General features: G+C 43.2%; 1 long non-coding RNA gene across 1 annotated transcript in view; it reads right to left on the bottom strand.

The window, feature by feature from the left end:
- Window positions 1–17650, bottom strand: part of LOC127069942 (uncharacterized) — a 52257-nt gene that overhangs the window by 12833 nt on the left and 21774 nt on the right. The window contains exons 3-4 of the long non-coding RNA XR_007783795.1: window positions 8505–8764; window positions 7768–7983 (exon numbers count right to left, since the gene is read on the bottom strand). This is a non-coding gene — a long non-coding RNA (uncharacterized LOC127069942). The remainder of the gene's footprint in view (window positions 1–7767; window positions 7984–8504; window positions 8765–17650) is intronic.

Below are 17650 nucleotides of genomic sequence, written 5' to 3'. Positions count from 1 at the left end.
TCTTTCCCTCTTTATCCTTCTCTCTCTCTCTCTCTCTCTCTCTATGTCTATCTCTCTCTTCCCCACTCCTCGATTTCGAACGGACTAATTATCCACGAAATGAGAACGCACGAACGTCCAAACGATACGTACGGATAAAAATGAAAATTCTCTCTCTCTCTCTCTTTCTCTTTTTATCTTTCTATTTTTTATCTTTCTTTTTTTATCTATCTCTCGTTTATTCGTTTGGTTAGAAAAGTACGATCGATGTATAAGATTTATCCTTGCTTTTCTCTTCGAACGATTTAATGACTTTATTAGAAGTAAATCAGAGAGAGAGAGAGAGAGAAAGAGAGAGAACCTCTAATCAAAGATACTGACGAGACAAGAAACTCTGTTGGTTTGGCATTATGCTCATTCCATCTTACGCTTCCTTCCCTTACGTATTTCACCCTTATCCATATACTACCATTCTCGTTAGATACATTATATTACTTCTCTCTTACGACAAATCTAATTTATTATTGCAAATAATGCGCCAGAGTTTTTCGTCATAGTTTACTATTCTTCTTAAAAAAAAACAGAAAAAAAGAATAAAAAAAAAAACTAACAAAATAACGCAAACTCGATCGAATCATAGCAACAACGAAACATTAGCAAAAAAAAAAAAGGAAAAGAAAAAAGAGAAAAAGAAAAGAATCCATTACTCGTAAGAAATTATCGATAACAGCCTTGAGAACGATCGTAGTTTTCTTTTTTCGCAAAGAAAGGGCGGAGTGTACGATAGGAATTGCAAATAAAATTAATCGAGAAAAATAATCGATCGATCGTCGTGGAGTACGACGATTAACGACGATGAACGACGACTAGTTTACGGCGATCGCAGTTTAACGCGTCTCGGCACGACTCGGTCTGTCCATTAAAGGTATTTACTGCATATTATTACCTTAACTGTGTTTGATCGTTTACGATCGGCGATAATAAAATAATTATAACTCGGCGTCGTAAAAGTTTACGGGGAATCAGAGAAAGAGAGAAATGTAGAAATACTCATTGGCACTCAAACTTAAGCTAAGTTCGTGTTACTCGCAAGACAGGACAAGACGTGCCGTGCCATGCCGTGCAGTGTCGTGCCGTGAGTTAAAAGCGAGAACGTCGTTTCTTTTGGCTTCTCACGTCGTACAATCGTGTGCCGATGCCGACCGAATCGTCCCCTCGTAAAGATAACGAAACAGCCGGAGTCGTTCTTACCCGCCGTTTGCTTCCATTTTTCGCGTCCCACGAATATTTTCTCTTTCGCGACTACGTTGCGCCGAACGCAATGGCTGATAGGGAGTCCTCGTAATTTCTTATAAGATGGTCTTTCGAAAGAGAGAAAAAAGAAGAAAAAAAAAAAGAAAAGAAAAGAAAAAAGTATATATACATAAAGAACGGTATTGCTCTCAGAACGTTTTCTAAAGTATTCACCGAAATAATATGGCCGATCTCTTACGTTCTCTCCTTAATCTAAATACTTAATAAATTAATTTACGAAATGAAATTTCTTCTTTTCTTTCCTTCTCTCTCAAAGTCATCATCGTAATCGACCTTAAAGATAATCAAAAGCTCGATGAATGAAACTCTACTTACTGATTTACCACCGTCGTGAAAACTTTCAAGATAATATAGATTCCAATCGTTCCACGATAAAAGAACGACTAATAAACTATAAAATATAGTGACAATAAGACGACAATGTCGATTACGATCGTTCGAGAGTGAATAATATTACGACATAGTCTCGTTACTTCGAATATCTTGGCCGTTCTAACAAGTCGACGCCATCGTCGTCGTCGTTGTCGTCATCGTCGTCGTCGTCGTCGTCGTCGTCGTCGTTGTCCTCGTCTACGTTGATTTACATCAAGAACCCAAAAACCTCACTCTCGGATCGTTGTTTATCGAGGAACCGGACTAACCGTAACACGCGTGAATTATCGATCTTTAATGATGATTCCGAGTCTGGTGACCGTGCGCCAAGACGACGTTCTCGAACGATAAATCTTACGGTCGTAAACGATTCGAGGCGGACAAAGGAGTATCTTTCTACGGGGTGGGAGTGATCAAGAGAAGGAAGAGAAGCAGCAGAGAGAGAGAGAGAGAGAGAGAGAGAGAATGAATGTGTGTGTACGTGTGTGCAAAAGAAAAGAAACGAAACGTGGCAACGTAACAACAAAGGAACCTAAGTGGTAATCGTTTATGCGTTATAGACGGTCCTAGGTGTAGGTGTCTCGTGAAAATCTCGAATTAGACTGCTCGTTTAAATCAGTATAGACCAGGATGCCTTTTCTGCTCTTCCTCTTCTACTTCTTCTTCTTCTTCTTCATCGTCGTCGTCGTCGTCCCACCCCTTTCTCTACCGTCAAGCATTAGCCCCTAACCCTCCCACCACCCTTCCATTTTGGTCAACGTCTTTCGCGAAGTTACACCTACGTATGTCCAAAGAGACCCAGGCACACCCCGGTACACCAGAAAGTCTGACCTAATTGTGACTTATGGCGACTCTAATAGAACCACCAAAATCTAAAAGGTGAACTCTCCTGATTGTTGTTTTCTCTATTTTGTTTGTCTCTCTCTCTCTCTCTCTCTCGTGTTAGCGCGTATGATTTCTTGGTTGATCTCTCGAAGGAAAATTTCATAAAAATTTACAAACTCACATAATTTCTTTTATAGAACATCCAACGGATAATGTTCTGTTGGAATAATTGAAAGCCAGGAATTTTTGGATGTGGTTTATAATGGACACTTGCATGAAAGAAGAAAAATAAAGAGAGAGAGAGAGAGAAAGAGAGAAGAAACGATTATCTGTTCCACGTTCTTTCCGTTTATTGTGCAGCTCGACAGGTGCGCGCACCGCGCAGCCCAGCTGCCGCCTTCGCCTCGATATCATTCTTACTTACGACTGTGTACCTGCACTTCCGTTATGGGCCTATGGTGTTTCCCTTTTCCGACGTCTGCGTCTTTTCAAACTTCCGCTCAACCAAATCGAAATAAATAAATATTGTTTTACTTTCGACCGAGTAGATATAAAACAAGATTAATCGATCTCTTTAAACTTTCTCAAAAATTATTAAAACGACGTACATATATATACATATATTTGTATGTATGTAAATATGTATACATGAAAGATAATTTAATATAAAAGATATAAATCTATCGAATCGAACAACTAGAATCAACGAGCGCCCTTTTAAATCTTTAATGCGTTCCTCGTATACCTAACGTGAAATTCTCTCTACTACCATCGTTCTCCTTTTTCTCCCTATCCTGCGGGAGAATTTTGCAAAAGGGTAGTTCACGCACCCCTCGGCGAAGGCGCGACTGGATATCAAAGTCGCTATTTATAAGAGAGGCAGCTCTCTAGAACGCGCACGTGTTACATAAAATACTCGCGCGATTGTACGAACACGCGTGCGGACTAGCGAATGTACGTTCTAACACACCAAGAGCATACACATATATCCAGAGAAAAAGAGACAGAGACAGAGACACAGAGACATAGAGAAAGACAGACAGAGAGAGAGAGAGAGAGAGAGAGAAAGAGAGAGAGAGAGAGAGAGAGAAAGAAAGACCGCACACAGTTCTATACGAACGTAAAGGAACGATAGAACGCGCGGAAGGAGGACACGCGGAGGGAGCGGTCGGACGTATTTGCATATAGAGAGCGTTAGCTAAGGGAAATAGAAGCCGAATACGTGACAGCTTTGCTCTGGGAGGCGATTCTTCGCAGCAGAGATGGACACTTCCTATCAGCGAGTTCATTAATAACCAGACGAGGTTGGCCAAAGGTGAGCGGGGTGGGCTAAATGGCCGAACGTCCCTTCGTCCTTCGTCCTTCGTCCTTCTCTCTCTCTCTCTCTCTTTATACCTCTCTCGTTCTCTCTTTCGACTCCACCCACTCTCTGTCTTTTCATCCTACGCTTCCTCTCGTTTTCTCTATCTCTAATATACGTCCATCGCTCTTCCGCTCCCTTAAACGTATCACCGAATGGTCCTTCGTCTTTCGAGTCGACACACACACAGAAAGAGAGAGAGAGAGAGCCTTATCTCCACTGGGTACGCGAGGAAAACTGGTAATGCCGTTAATGTTATACGACGATCGTTTAAAATAAAGCAGACTGATAAATGATGTCGTACGTACGTACATACGTACGTACGAGTTCCACGAAAATTGAAATTCCAAAGAGCTTATACCTTGTTGATATGTACGTATCTATTGTAATAGAGAATTATCTCGGAGAGGGGGAAAAAAGATATAACTATATTGTTATCGAATGTCCGTCAAAATGGTACTCGAGTTCGTCCTTTACGGATAAATACGTTTCTCAAAGGCAAATGGGATAAATCTGAATAACACGCATCAAGCGATACCTATGGCGGACCCCTTGATAAGGGTTTGCCAAAAGGGGTTGGTGAATGATTAGAGATATTAATATTGCTCGCTCGAAAGGGTGCAAACTACCCAAGTATACGAAAGCCAAACCCCTGCAATGCGTTTACGGTTTCTTCTCTTTGTAATCCGATCGCTTCTTATATGGAATTTACAAAGGACATTTAATGAAATATCCACTTAAATACATATTCTCGATTCTTTGTTCGATTCGCGACGGGGTTGAATGATATCAAACGATCGTTCTTCGTTACACGTGGCATCGCGATTAATTGGTAGAAAGCAAATACTTGGAGAGAGAGAGAGAGAGAGAGAGAGAGATTCGCATAGAGAGTTTGGAGTGAGAAGGAAGTAACGTTTCTCGACGTACGAAGAGATTTCGATATCTCGATCTCGCAGCACGGGCCCCTGAGACAGTGTCGGATCCCGAACAAACGCGGCCACGAGACTCCGCAAACTAATTCTAATCTGGCGCTACCGACAAATCGCTCGCCATAAATCCAGGGCCAAGAAACCAGCGCCAAGACGTACCGTAATCGAAGATAAACCGCCGTACCACCACCCCAACCTTCTCTCTGTCTCTCCGACTCTCTCTCTTTCTCTCTCTCTCTCCTCCTTTCCAACGAGCGAAAAGCAACTATCGTAGGGTTATCAAAGTCGACGTGAAACGTCGGAACTACAGGGGGTAAGACCGTTGTCGGCACGCTGAGAGGGGATTCGAACGAAGGGATCACGTCTCCTGTGTTATCCGGATAAATCAGGAATCAACTCGACCATTTGACTTGCTTCGAGTTCCTCGAAGAATATCCTATTTTTTATTTCTCTATATCTAATACGATTTTTGTTTGATAAATGTGACCTTCCTCTTTGTTAAGAAATAATGATTCTACTGCACGATAAAAAAGGTAAGTATTCCTTAAAAAGGGACAAAGAAAACAAAAAGAGAAAAAAAGGAGGAGAAAAAATTGAAAATAAAACAGGATCAAAATTCTCAAAATATATTTTTATCCATTAGACCTATCCGTTCGCCGGTTATCTAAGCAAAATGGATTTCATTGTCTCACACGACGTCGACTTGTCGTTCGTTGGACTACGTCTCATCAAGCAAGAATCCCCCGACCCCAATGGTCGACTCCTTGACGAGATTGATCGTTCCTCAACGACAAGCGTCGTTGTGCGGAACAAGGGAGACCCTTTTCCTACCGTGAACGCACGAAGCACGATGCATCATACATCATCGAGATTGAAACATTTCCTTATTATTACCATCGCGGGCATAGATTAATTCTACGGTATTACAACGGGACCGTTCGCGCGGGACCCGGCAACGAGCCATTCGGGTGCCACCGTCACGTCTCTACGAACGAGACGGCGGACGTCTTTGTTTAAATCGGTCGGCGAGTATAGCTTCTATACTCTTTGTCCCTTTCTTCGTCCCTTCGTTCCGATTCTCTCTGAATCGTATTTATTCGCGATCTTAAACGATTAAAGCGATCCTTCCTTGAAAATTAAAATATTCTATAATAGTATCCTTTTCCGATATTAATGTTGTAAAATCAAATTTATATGTTATCTCATCGAATTAATAAAAGTTATTAATGAGCGAATTAATTCATTCGTAAAGTTGAATTTACGTAACGTCGTATAATATTTTACGTACGTATATGTTACTCGAAGGTAGAATTTTCTTGTAGAAAGAAAAAAAGAAGAGAAAGGAAAAAGAAAGCAATTTTGATTACGTCGATCAATAGGTCCATAATCTTCGTATGAAAGAAACAAGATAGAGATAAGATTGATCGTAAGAGAAATAACGAACGCTATCAAGTTCGCCGAAATTATCCAACCCCAAACGAATCGTCTTCTTCATTCTCTCTACCTCTCGATCTACTCAACGGATTCCTCGAAGGGTCTTACTAACCGGTGATTCCCTTTCCAACGTCCTTGGTAGCGATCGTAACGATGGACGACGGGTGGTCCATCAAGCGCGACCACCGCGGACGCCAAAACGAATCGACAAATCACCTTTGCTAGTTTTTCCTTCTCGTGTATTCGACTTTAATTTCGATTCGAGTTACGCTACGCCGATATAATGTCGCATTCGAATAAACGCCAGGGTGCTAATCGAATTGCCATGGTCGATACGATTGTTTGTTGTAAGTACGTGTTTGAAAACTTATCGGTTGGATCCTTGCTTACTTTTACCTATAATCTTTTTTTACGATTACGATCGTTAAAAAAATAAAGAAAAAAAAAGAAAAGAAAAGAAAAAAAAATTCGACGATTCTTCGTCAATTTGCTTAATAATATAACGACGATTAACTAATTTTCTAAAACTGTAAGGACAGAAGCCGTATTCGCGATCGTTCGAGACTATCTCATTCGAAAATACACCGTTCCTCTTGATCTCATAAATTAGCGCCGTCCCAGGTTGACGGGAATATTTACTGGAATCTAAGTTTATAATTACCGAGAAATCCTCAGACCTGTATGCACCTATCGGACGTGGACCTACCGATCTTGTTATAGGATTGTGAGACGGAGATAGGAAGAAGATGGTGAAAGAGAGAATCAACTACCGTCATATTCCTCTCTGTTCCTCTTTCCTCGACGACGACGACGACGACGACGGCAGTTCACGTGTCTTCTCTTTCCCTCTCTTCCTCCTGTCCTACTCTGCTCTTCTTCTCACCCTCTCTCTCTCTCTCTCTGCTTTTGCTCGCGTATTACGAATCGCCTTTCACGTCAAGCGCCGGGAATTAATGCGCGTAATATGTTGGCCGCGAGCGCACGTTTACGGGTTTACGTTCCACGTGGGTATAACTTAAAACCAGCCACGGCCTATCGCCAGTCGCGAAGGATGACACCTTAAAGGAGATTCTACATTGCGACGCGCCGATACAATTTCTTGAAAAAGAGATTTTACTCCGAAACGAGAAGAATAAACGAACGTTTCTGACCCATCGTAATCGTCGAATCTCAAGTTATTACGCGTCTATTATTCTTCGAACGAAACGATCGTCTCGCGTTATTCGTCACGTATCACGTTTTCCGATCGACCTTATCTTATTTGAGATTCTACTTCTTACACGTTTTGTACGGATAATCTTAAGTGCGAACAGAAAAGAGATTTTGTCTTTGAATAATTTTTTTCTCACATCTCTATCTCTCTGTCTCTTTCTTTCTCGTTCTCAACTCCTTTCCCTTTCACGTTGATACTTCTTCCAGCAATGTACAAGTTGCCTTGCTCCCGGTAATCAGCTTTCGATTATTTATCGCACTATTAATCCGGGAATAGGTCCCCGATCGGGCAACCCAATTTGTAATCGTTAACCGAACTTGATTTGGTCTCCCTCTCCTTACCTTCTCTCCTCCTTTCCTTTCACTGGTAGCCGACTCGCGAAGATCCGACTACGTGTAACGTAGAAGTAAGTTTTGCTCGGAAGCTCGATGAAACATCGCCGCGAGTTTCTCCGCCACGTTCTCGTGCCTGTCACCCTCGTTCGTGGTCAAATGCTTTATGGGTTTCCCTCTCGTGCGGTTGGAAGGGTAGAACGCTTAAAGTACGTTCGATATCGTCTGTGAGAGACAAAGAAAATATATACTCCGTCTTATTTATCTTATCGATAAAATCGTATGATAATTGATACAAATTTCTAGGAAAATGGGAAAGAGAGAAAAGCTATAGATTTAAATGGACGTAGTATTCGAAAAGACGAAGCATATATATATATATATATAAAAAGAAAATGTATAATAAAATATATACTCTTCGAAGAAAATATATAAAAATCAATAGGAAAATGAGAAAAAGAGAAAAGAGATAGATTTAAATAGATATAGTGTTCGAAAAGAGGAAGAATATATATACGCGTATATGCATACATATAAACACGTATACCTGATTGAGATAAGAAACGATTCATCGACCAACTGACGATTCTCAAAGAAATATCGATCAAACGAAAGAAGAACCGTCCAAAAGAATTCCAATAGGAAACACATGTTTCCTTTCCATCATAGGTTATGCGAGTTCTCTTCTCGAGGAGAAGCTATCGAGCGTTCTCGACCTACCGTGGCAATGATACATCGGCTATTACCCGGAGCACAGCACCTGTTAATGCGTTTCTCTTCGGATCCCCGCCTCGACACCTGACTTCTATGCACCGCGGTGAGCCATTCAACGATCGCGAAACGTTCTCGCGGCTATTCTCGATAAGAATATCGCAGCGGGAACGACTCGTGGAATTAGTCCTGGGCTTTATGCTTCACCGTAAGCCGCGACTCCTTCTTCTTCTTTTCTTCCTTCCTTTTCTTCCTGCTTCCGACGATTATGTACCTTTCTTTTTTTCTTCCATCTCTGCAACAGACGAACGCACAAACAAATCCATTTTCAAATTTCACTTCATCGTACATCTGGGACACGTCTTATCTAAACGCGCGCGTGCGAGAGAGAGAGAGAGAGAGAGAGAGAGAGAGAAAGGGAGCAATAAGATAAAATATTTTCTATATTTCAAAACTCATTTGGGGTACTCGCAAATTATGTACAACGTTAATACTTTCTCATCCATACACGGATAGAATGGCAAGGGGAAGAAGAAGAGAGGGATCTTAATACCCTTCTTAAATATTCTTTCCATTCTCTACATCCTCTTCGAATCCTTCTTCCTTTACCCCTCTACCCCCTTCTACTCCTTCTTCTTCTTCTTCCTCTTCTTCTTTTCACCGACAACGTTCAAACCGCTCGAAAGATCCTTACGCCTGTCTCGATCTTTCTCTTCCTTCTACTTGCTCTTCCCCTCTCTTTCTCTTATCGCTGAGAAGGGTATTAAGCCGAGGGGTAAAATTCTTAAAGGTAGAAACAAATAATACGATTACGTTCCGTTTCCGTTTATTAAAGAAACAAGATATCGCGACTCTCTCGATCTATCTATCTATCTCTTTCTCTTTCTCTCTTTCTCTTTCCTTTACTCTCATTTTCTGAGCGATTCGAAGCCGAGTCTTCCTACTTGTAAGAACCTCCATCCTCTTCTCCTTTTTCCAACGAACAAACGCACTTCTTCTGGCATGGCATTCGATACCGAAACTCGATATTAAAACTTACCGTGCGAATTACGGTTGGGATCTGCTCTTATTCTCTCTCTCTCTCTCTCTCTCTCTCTCTCTCTCTCTCTCTCTCTATCTCTCTCTTAGCTTTATACGAGAAGAGAAGCAAGCACATACGCGAAACGAGTAAAGCCAGCCCGTTCGTCCGGGTAATCAGACCGAGTTTCAACGCTTTCCTGAATCAATTCGTTCTCTCTTCAAAGCGAATACTACTACGCTCTTTGCCAAACTCGTCACGCGATGCTTCTGTCGAAGGCATTGGTCTTCACTATCTCTTCTACCCTTTTTACCTTTCTTGCAAAATCCCGCTAAGACTTACTCGTTATCAATTTCGAAAAATTAATATACTATATTAATAAAAGAAAAATTTTAATAATATTATTCAATGTATGTATATACATGAGAAATTTAAAGAATATTATCTAATGTATGTAGAGAAGACAGGCACACATAGAGCGAGAGAGAGAGAGAGAGAGAGAGATTTCTAATTCGATTAGATCGATAAATTCTATAAGCAAAGATTTATCTTAACCATCGCTCGTTCCTTACTCCCAATAATTTGAGTACCGTTCAAGATCGTCGACAGAGCATCTGTTTCCCTTCTGTAAAGCACGCTCAGTGAGTCAGTTAATTTATTCGAAAGCTGGAATCGTCTGGAATTCGGTGTACATCGACGAAGTAAACGCCGAGAAGTCCGGTAGTCGCGTTATATACAGACGGAAACTATACAGACTGGAGGATCTATCTCTTCCTAGCGTCGCGACGACGAAGATGAAGACGATGAAGACGACTACGACGACTACGACGACTACGACGACTACGACGACTACGACTACGACGAAATCGGGAAGGGTACAGCGTCGTATAGTCCTACACCAAAGTATAACACCGTGTAGATATATTGAGACACGCGCCAACGCATTCTAATTATCATCTGCATAATGGTGGCTGCTCGCCAAGCTTCCAAGACCAAGTTCTCTCTATAGATAGGTTTAACCACCTAAATTTCATAGAAGCGATACATGCTCCCTTTTCTTTATTTCTCTCATACCCCGTCATTTCATTTAACGATCGAAACAAATTTTATTCGATGCGCCGATAAGAATTTGTAAGAATTTTCACAACCAATCTCCGATAGATCATTCTCTAAAATAAATCGTAATTATTCGATCTTGAGTATCCGACGTCAGAGTCGTACGAAATATTTATCGAGTACGATGATGTTGTATCGATCGATAGATAAATAAGAAACGTATAAATAAATAAAAAGAATACAAAGAAAAAAAGAGAAAGGGAAAATCCTCGGAATCGTATAGTCCCAAATGATCTTTTCGTTTCTTCTCGAAGTACAATGACACCTTTTTTAATCCCAATGACGACTATGACTACGACGACGACGGAGGAAGAAGACAGGCCTCAGGTACGATCTTTCCTCCCTTAAAGGAGTCTTTCTTTATTCCTCCCACTTCTGCGAACCATACGTCATCGAAGCCTTTCGTGAGCGTCCTCGCCGTCATCTCCATCGTCGTCTCTCCGTCGTCCTCTCGTTCAACAAGGGGAAACTGTGCGGTATTCAGAGGACCGCGCGTATAGATCCATTCTCTCTCCTTCGACTCTTTCTCTCCTCCTCCTCCTCCTCCTCCTCCTTTACCTCCTCCTTCTTCTTCCTCGTCGTCGTCGTCGTCGTCGTCGTCGTCGTCGTCGTCGTCGTCTTCTCTTTTTTTTCTTTTCTCTCGGCTTATACCTCGCTCTCTTTCTTTCTTTCTCTTTTTCTTTCTCTCTCTCTCTCTCTCTATCATCGCCTCTCCGTTCTCTACCTCGTTTTCCCCGCGCTATTGCTCAAATGGGGCCCCGGTTTCGCGTCTCATTTTTTTCAGCCGAGCCGATCTTCAATCTTCGAGCCATAGCCGTGGCTGGCCATTGCCGGTGCCGAGTGATAGATGTGGAAATAATTATAGGCGAACGTTCGCCCTCTCTCTCTCTCTCTCTCTCTCTTTCTTTCTTTCTTTCTTTCTTTCTTTCTTTCTTTCTCTTTCTCTATCTTTCTGTCTGTCTTTCTTTCTTTCTTTCTTTCTTTCTTTCCTTTCTTTCTTTCCACTCATACACAAGCACACACAGTCTCTCTATTTCTCTCTCTCTCTTTCTCCGTATGTCTCTCTTCCTCTCTCTCCTTGTTGCGCGCAACAAGAGTAAAAACCATGTCAAATTTCGTGGCCGGTAATGACTTTTGACCATGCAACAGAAAAAGATTGGTGAGGTTTGAGAGCACACGAGCAGCGGCGAGGAGGATTCGACGGGCGTTTGTCGCGTTACGTTCCAACGCTCGTAAAGGGACACGCTTTTAGACAAATCGAGGGGGATGGGAGTTGGAAACCGTGCCCATCTCGATCCCATCGAGAATCATCTCCGACTAAGGAGGTCCGGTTTTTAACGACTTCGAGCAGCGCGCTCGATTGGAACTCAGGATATTTCTCTATAATCCCATTTTTGGATAATAATCGTGCGAATCTTCTAACCAACATACCGACAAGAAGAAACTAATACTATCCGCGAATCTTTTCTTCGGTATCTCACCACTACTTTACCTATCTCCCTACCTACACCCTCTGGAAGGTCAAGTTTAAACCTTTTTCTTACGAAGTGTACCGTCGAAGTCTCCGACTAATGCACCGTCGTGCTCCGGGGCACCGTAATGCCTAATTAATCCAATTAATCTAGGCCCTGGCACAAATGACCTCCACGAAGACCTCAAAGACCGCTATCCTCCCTTCTCTTCGTACCTCTCCCGTTTCTTATCTCATTCTCTTTCTCTCTCTCTCTCTCTCTCTCTTTTTCTCTGTGTCTGATGGACCGAAGCCGATCTAACATTCCGAGAAATTAACGATTACCGGTGATTTATACAAATTCATATTTTAAATTATTGGCCGTCATTAGCGCACGTCGGGGTATTAGTTCTCGGTGACGTGTAAAAGGCTCACCTACCCTTTCCTCCGCCGCCAACTTCTCTTTCCTTTCTTCTTCTTCCTTAACCTCGATCATCCTTCCACCACGCAGACTTCCAAACGGTGTATAGTATCCTCTCGATCCGTCCGGATCCCGTCTGTGCTTTTTCTCTCTCTCTCTCTCTCTTTCTCTCTCCCTCACTCTCAAATATATTATCGTTTTGTTGCTGCGAGCGAGAGAAAGAGAAAGCGAACCGAAGAAGAAGAAGAAGAAGAGAAGAAGAAGAAGAGAAACAGAGAGAGAGAGAGAGAGAGAGAGACAGAGAGGGGGAGGGAAGGCAAGCCCGAGCCAAAGCCGGGCTGGTTGTCATTGGCTCATTTGTTAGACGCCATCCAAAGCATGCGGGGCCTTGATTTAGTGCCTCCACCTCAAACCGCGTACGCGTATACCCTGAGAGATATCTACCGCGGCCGCCCTTCATCGAAGAGACAAAGACACGAATTCACGGCTTCGAGCCGTTCGTGCAAGTTCGTGACCTCCGTTGTTCCTCTCTTTCTCTCTCTCTCTCTCTCTCTCTCTCTCTCTCTTCCTCTCTGTCTTCCAATATTTCTCTTTCTTCTTTCATACTTCGATAGGTCCCCATTTTACGAATAGCGAAAAGAGAATTTCACAACGGTATCGTGGAAATAGTATAACGCCAGAAAAAGAGAGGTCCGCAGCTGCTAATTTCGCGACAGGAAGGAAGGAAGAAAGGAAGGAAGGAAGAAAGAGATAAGAGAATGAGGAATTACCTTTTGGAGGCAGGTGTAGGTGGTCCTCCTCAAGCTATTTCCTACGGTGCATTTGCCGGGACCCTTTGGGACCTACGGATCTGAGGGCCCGATCTTTGTAGAAGCGAGAAAGATAGAAAGACAATGAGAAAGAGAAAGAGAAAGAGAAAGAGAGAAAGACAGATACAGAGAGAGTAAGACAGAGAGAGACAGAGAGAGAAAGAAAGGTTTGCACTTATACGGTAGCCGAACGACCTCAGGAAATCTAATTGTCGGTCTTCGACGTAGCGAGCAAATTGCAAAAATAAACACGTTGCCGTGCGCCGGCAGGAGGGTGGGGAACGTGAAATCGAGGACCGACCGGTGGTCGGTCGCTTCTCTTGGTTTCTCCTTTTTCTCTCCTCTTTTTTATTCCTTCCTTCTCTTTCGAATCCTTCTTCGTTTTCTCTCTCTCTCTCTCTCTTTCTCTCTTGTCCTATCTCTTTCTTTCTCTCTTTCTTTCTCACTCCTCTTCTTCTTGGGGAATGGAAATACTAATTTTGCGGAATACGGTGGCCGGACTGCGGTAAGCGCCCAACGTAAAGCAGTGGTGTGGGTCGTGATTACCCGAGGATAATTATAGTAGACGTGCGCGCAGCTTATAGAACGGGGTGGCTGCCGTGTACCAGAGTCTGACGTGAGTTTATCTACGTGTTCGTAAGGTTATTACCTAGAGAATCGGCTTCGAGAAGATGCTCCCTAGTTTGCGATCGTGCTTTACGAATTTCTCTCTCTCTCTCTCTCTCTCTCTTTTCTTTCTGTTTCAGTCTCTCTGCCCATTGACTTTTCCATTGAACGCAGGAAGAAACAGTCGAGTCTTTTTTCTCTTTCTTATTTCCTGTACATATATTTTCTTTCTTTCATATTTTCGACCGATAGCGTCTTCTCGATCGAGAAGGAACGAGGAAGAAAAGAAAAAGACGAAACGTCAATGCGTTCGAGGAAGACCGAGGAGTGCTCGATCCGCTTGGCAATAAGGATTTATTGCGGCAGCCTTTGATGAGTAGCCAGCAGTTTTCAGATTCGGGGAAGGCTCATTTTTGATATCGCGAAGTCACGTTAATTGTTGCGCCGCGAAGGCGGCTGCCTACGGGTAAAGAAAGAGAAAGAGAGAAAGAGAGAAAAAGAAGAAGAAGAGAGAGAGAGAGAGAGAGAGAGAGACAGAGAGATAAGAGAAGAAGGAAGGAACGATGGCGATGGCAAGGGTGCTGGCGTTGCCGCTGGTAGAGAGCAAAGCCTGAGGAGAGGCTGCAGTCGAGATATAATTGCTACATCCTCTTAGTCACGTGCCACTCACGTGGTTCCCAACTGCGGGCTCGTACGTGCGAGAACGACGTCGGCTCGTGCGATCCAGCACTTAAACTCGACGCTTTCGCTGACGTCCCAGTTGATCGATAGCTCGCTATAAAACCTATTCTGCTTTGATCGATGCGTAAACGTCATCGATCGATGGAACGAATGCAAACTCGAAAACTTTCATTCTTACCGAACTATATCGGTATCACGAGGAACGTATCACGAGAGAACATTGAAATATTTATTCGTCGAACGATAACGAATAATAGACGAGAACGATCGCGTCGTCCTTTAGTTCTTAAGAATAATCGTGATCGAATATACGAGCAGAGCTAGAGCCAGAATTCGAGCGGAGAATCGAGCGCCATTAATTTCCTTTCGAGAGAAAAACCCGGCGGAGCTAATGGGAGCCACGGTCTAATGCCTCCCGCTGTGTCTCCCAGAGGCCTTTCTTCTTCTACTCTGCTCTTCTACTAATGGCCACTCTTTGATGACAAATATCGGACGAAAGAAAATATATAAATTACTTCGGAGGAAGCTCGCTGCTGCTGCTGCTGCTGCTGTTGCTGCTGCTGCTGCTGCCGTTGCTCTGTCGAGCTATTGTCGGTTACGCCCACCGTCAAGCAAATATGTACATTACGTATATACAACTGTCAATGTAGGTATTTGTCTCTAAAAGATACGAAAAAAAGATCGAGGATTTTCGCTCGACCGGACACACACACACACATATACACAGAGAAAAAGAGAGAAAGAGAAAGAGGAATTAATGAACGCGACTCCACGGATACTCTCGCTCGTAGTCTTCCTAATAATGTCATCCAGACGGGCGACGTTCAGCAACGCGTCGAATTCATGCTCGTGTTCACGAGCTCGGCTGTCCCACGCCGACGATCCTGCAATTTTTCGCAAGAACGAATTAGCGAAAGTCCTTCCGAGCACCGCTCGTATCGCTTTGCCACGCACCGGATGCGCCGTATGGTTTCGCGTATGTGTCCACTGCCCACACGTGGAACATACGGGTATACGAGCGCACACAATACACGGCATACTTTGACAGTTACAAAAACATTGGAGCGTCTTGATAAATTGCCAAGGAGAAAAAGCATCGGCCTCTCGAGGCTCTCCGGTAGCTCGAAGGGTGAAAGGGACGGGCAAGATGGGAGAAAACGGAGAAAAGAAGAGAGACAGATCGAGAGAGAGAGAGAGAGAGAGAAAGGCGTTAAGGACAGGATATATCCTAGACCGGTTCCGGTATTGTTCCCGTTAATAGCACCAAGATACAACGGGACAACCCCCGATCCAAAGGAACACCCTCGTACGTTTTCCTCTTAAAGGAAGCGTTAGCTAGCCCTTCGCAAAGACCTTATCGATTATCTCGATCTGAATGACGTCGTCGCAAACCTCGAGTTCGAATCCGAGAGGAACAGTAAGAACCGGGCAATGTCGTGCGATATAAAATTCTCAGGAACGATACGACAATCCAATTAAAAAAGACCAGCTCGGTCGTTCACGAAGGGGTCATTGCATCGACACAAACTGGACGAACGTAAACTGCGATGATTATAGTTTCATTAGCGCCCGTCATCTCGATGCTGGTGGTTCGTCCAAATATGCTTTCCTCGATTCTTAATATAGGACAAAAGGCGCGTGTAACCCGGTCTTCTTCTCTGAGATCTTCGACGCGGACCGAGAAATTTGAGCTCGTGTTCGGTTAAAAGTAATAAGGAGAAAAAGAGGTAGGAAAAAGAGAGAAAAGAGAGAAGGGAGGAGGAGACCGGTCGCGCATGAAACGTTATCTACAGGATCGCAAGATAAATAAAATCTCAACTCGTATGAGTATTTACGTAGAAGCTCGCGAAGATAATAGTTTGCGCGTCTTCTTCTTCCTTTCTCGTATATTCTTTTCTTCTTCTTTCTTCTTCTTTTTCTTTCCTTCGAGATCCTTCCCAGTCATCGAAAGGATATCTTACGTTACAGAGAAAAGGTTATGGCGTTTCGAGGAGGGGTTGGACGTCTCGAGGGTTTACATGGGAACGGTGTGTCACGGAGTAGTTACTTATTCATTCGACCGTTTCGTTACGCGTATAGTCGGCATAAAGTTCCCGATGCTACGATTTCCTTTTATCGATAAACCAGTTCGATACACACGTGGAACTCGCGAGACTCTTTCCTTCTCTCTCTCTCTCTCTCTCTCTCTCTCTCTCTCTCTCTCGCTCTCTCTCGCTCATTCGCGATATCTACAGCACGGCATTACGTTTGCTTCTCCATAGATTGGAGCGCAGCGCGACTTCAAGGTTGTATATAAAAGCTTGACTACGCTCGCGTTGGAGTAGCTGCCGTTGCTACCGCCGAGCGTGCTCGGCAGCCTTGTATATTAACGAGACCCTGCAGACTATTAATTTTCTTAAGCCGCCTCGTTCGTTTTCGATCGGAATTATAATTTAAACCTTTGCCCTCTCGCGCACGGAGAACGTCGTTCCCGCGATATTTATACCGGCGTAGTATTGGAAATCGTAGATTTAACTTTCTCGGTTTAGCCGAGAGAATATTGCATTTAGGTATTTTCCTTAGAGCGATACTTATCCTTCGAATTTTATCGAAAAAAATTTATAATCGACGGAATTGTTATTACAACGTGTGAAGGAGCAAAATGAAATCTATGAAGAATCTAATGTCATAGGAATTTCGTAGTTTCGAGTTTCGTTCGATAGAGCGAATGAGAAAGTAGAGGAAAGGAGGGCTATTTCTTTCTTTTTTTTCGCGTGACCGGATGTAATTCCAATAAATTAGGGATAAGTGGCGAGCCGCGAGGGTGAGTGAAAGAAAGAGAGAAAGAAATGAGAAAAAAGCAAAAAAAAAGAAAGAAAGAAAGAAAGAAAATAAAAGAAAAAAAAAGCGCCCATGAATTCGGTCGGTATCGTACGCGAGAATGGAAATCGGCAATGTGTCGGATTAATTTATCGTCGCACGTCCTGTACCGTATAACCGGCGAACATTTACACGCTTTTATTGTCTTTCGCGTGGCGACAGTTCTGGCCGAACGATCGGACGATGGCCTACGAAAATATTTTCTCGTTTCTCTCCGTACG

This window comes from Vespula vulgaris, chromosome 17 (assembly GCF_905475345.1).
Source record: "Vespula vulgaris chromosome 17, iyVesVulg1.1, whole genome shotgun sequence".
In the NCBI taxonomy this organism is placed as follows: domain Eukaryota; kingdom Metazoa; phylum Arthropoda; class Insecta; order Hymenoptera; family Vespidae; genus Vespula; species Vespula vulgaris.
The sequence above is the reverse complement of the archived record's forward strand: the minus strand, read 5'-3'. Positions and strand labels throughout refer to the sequence as shown.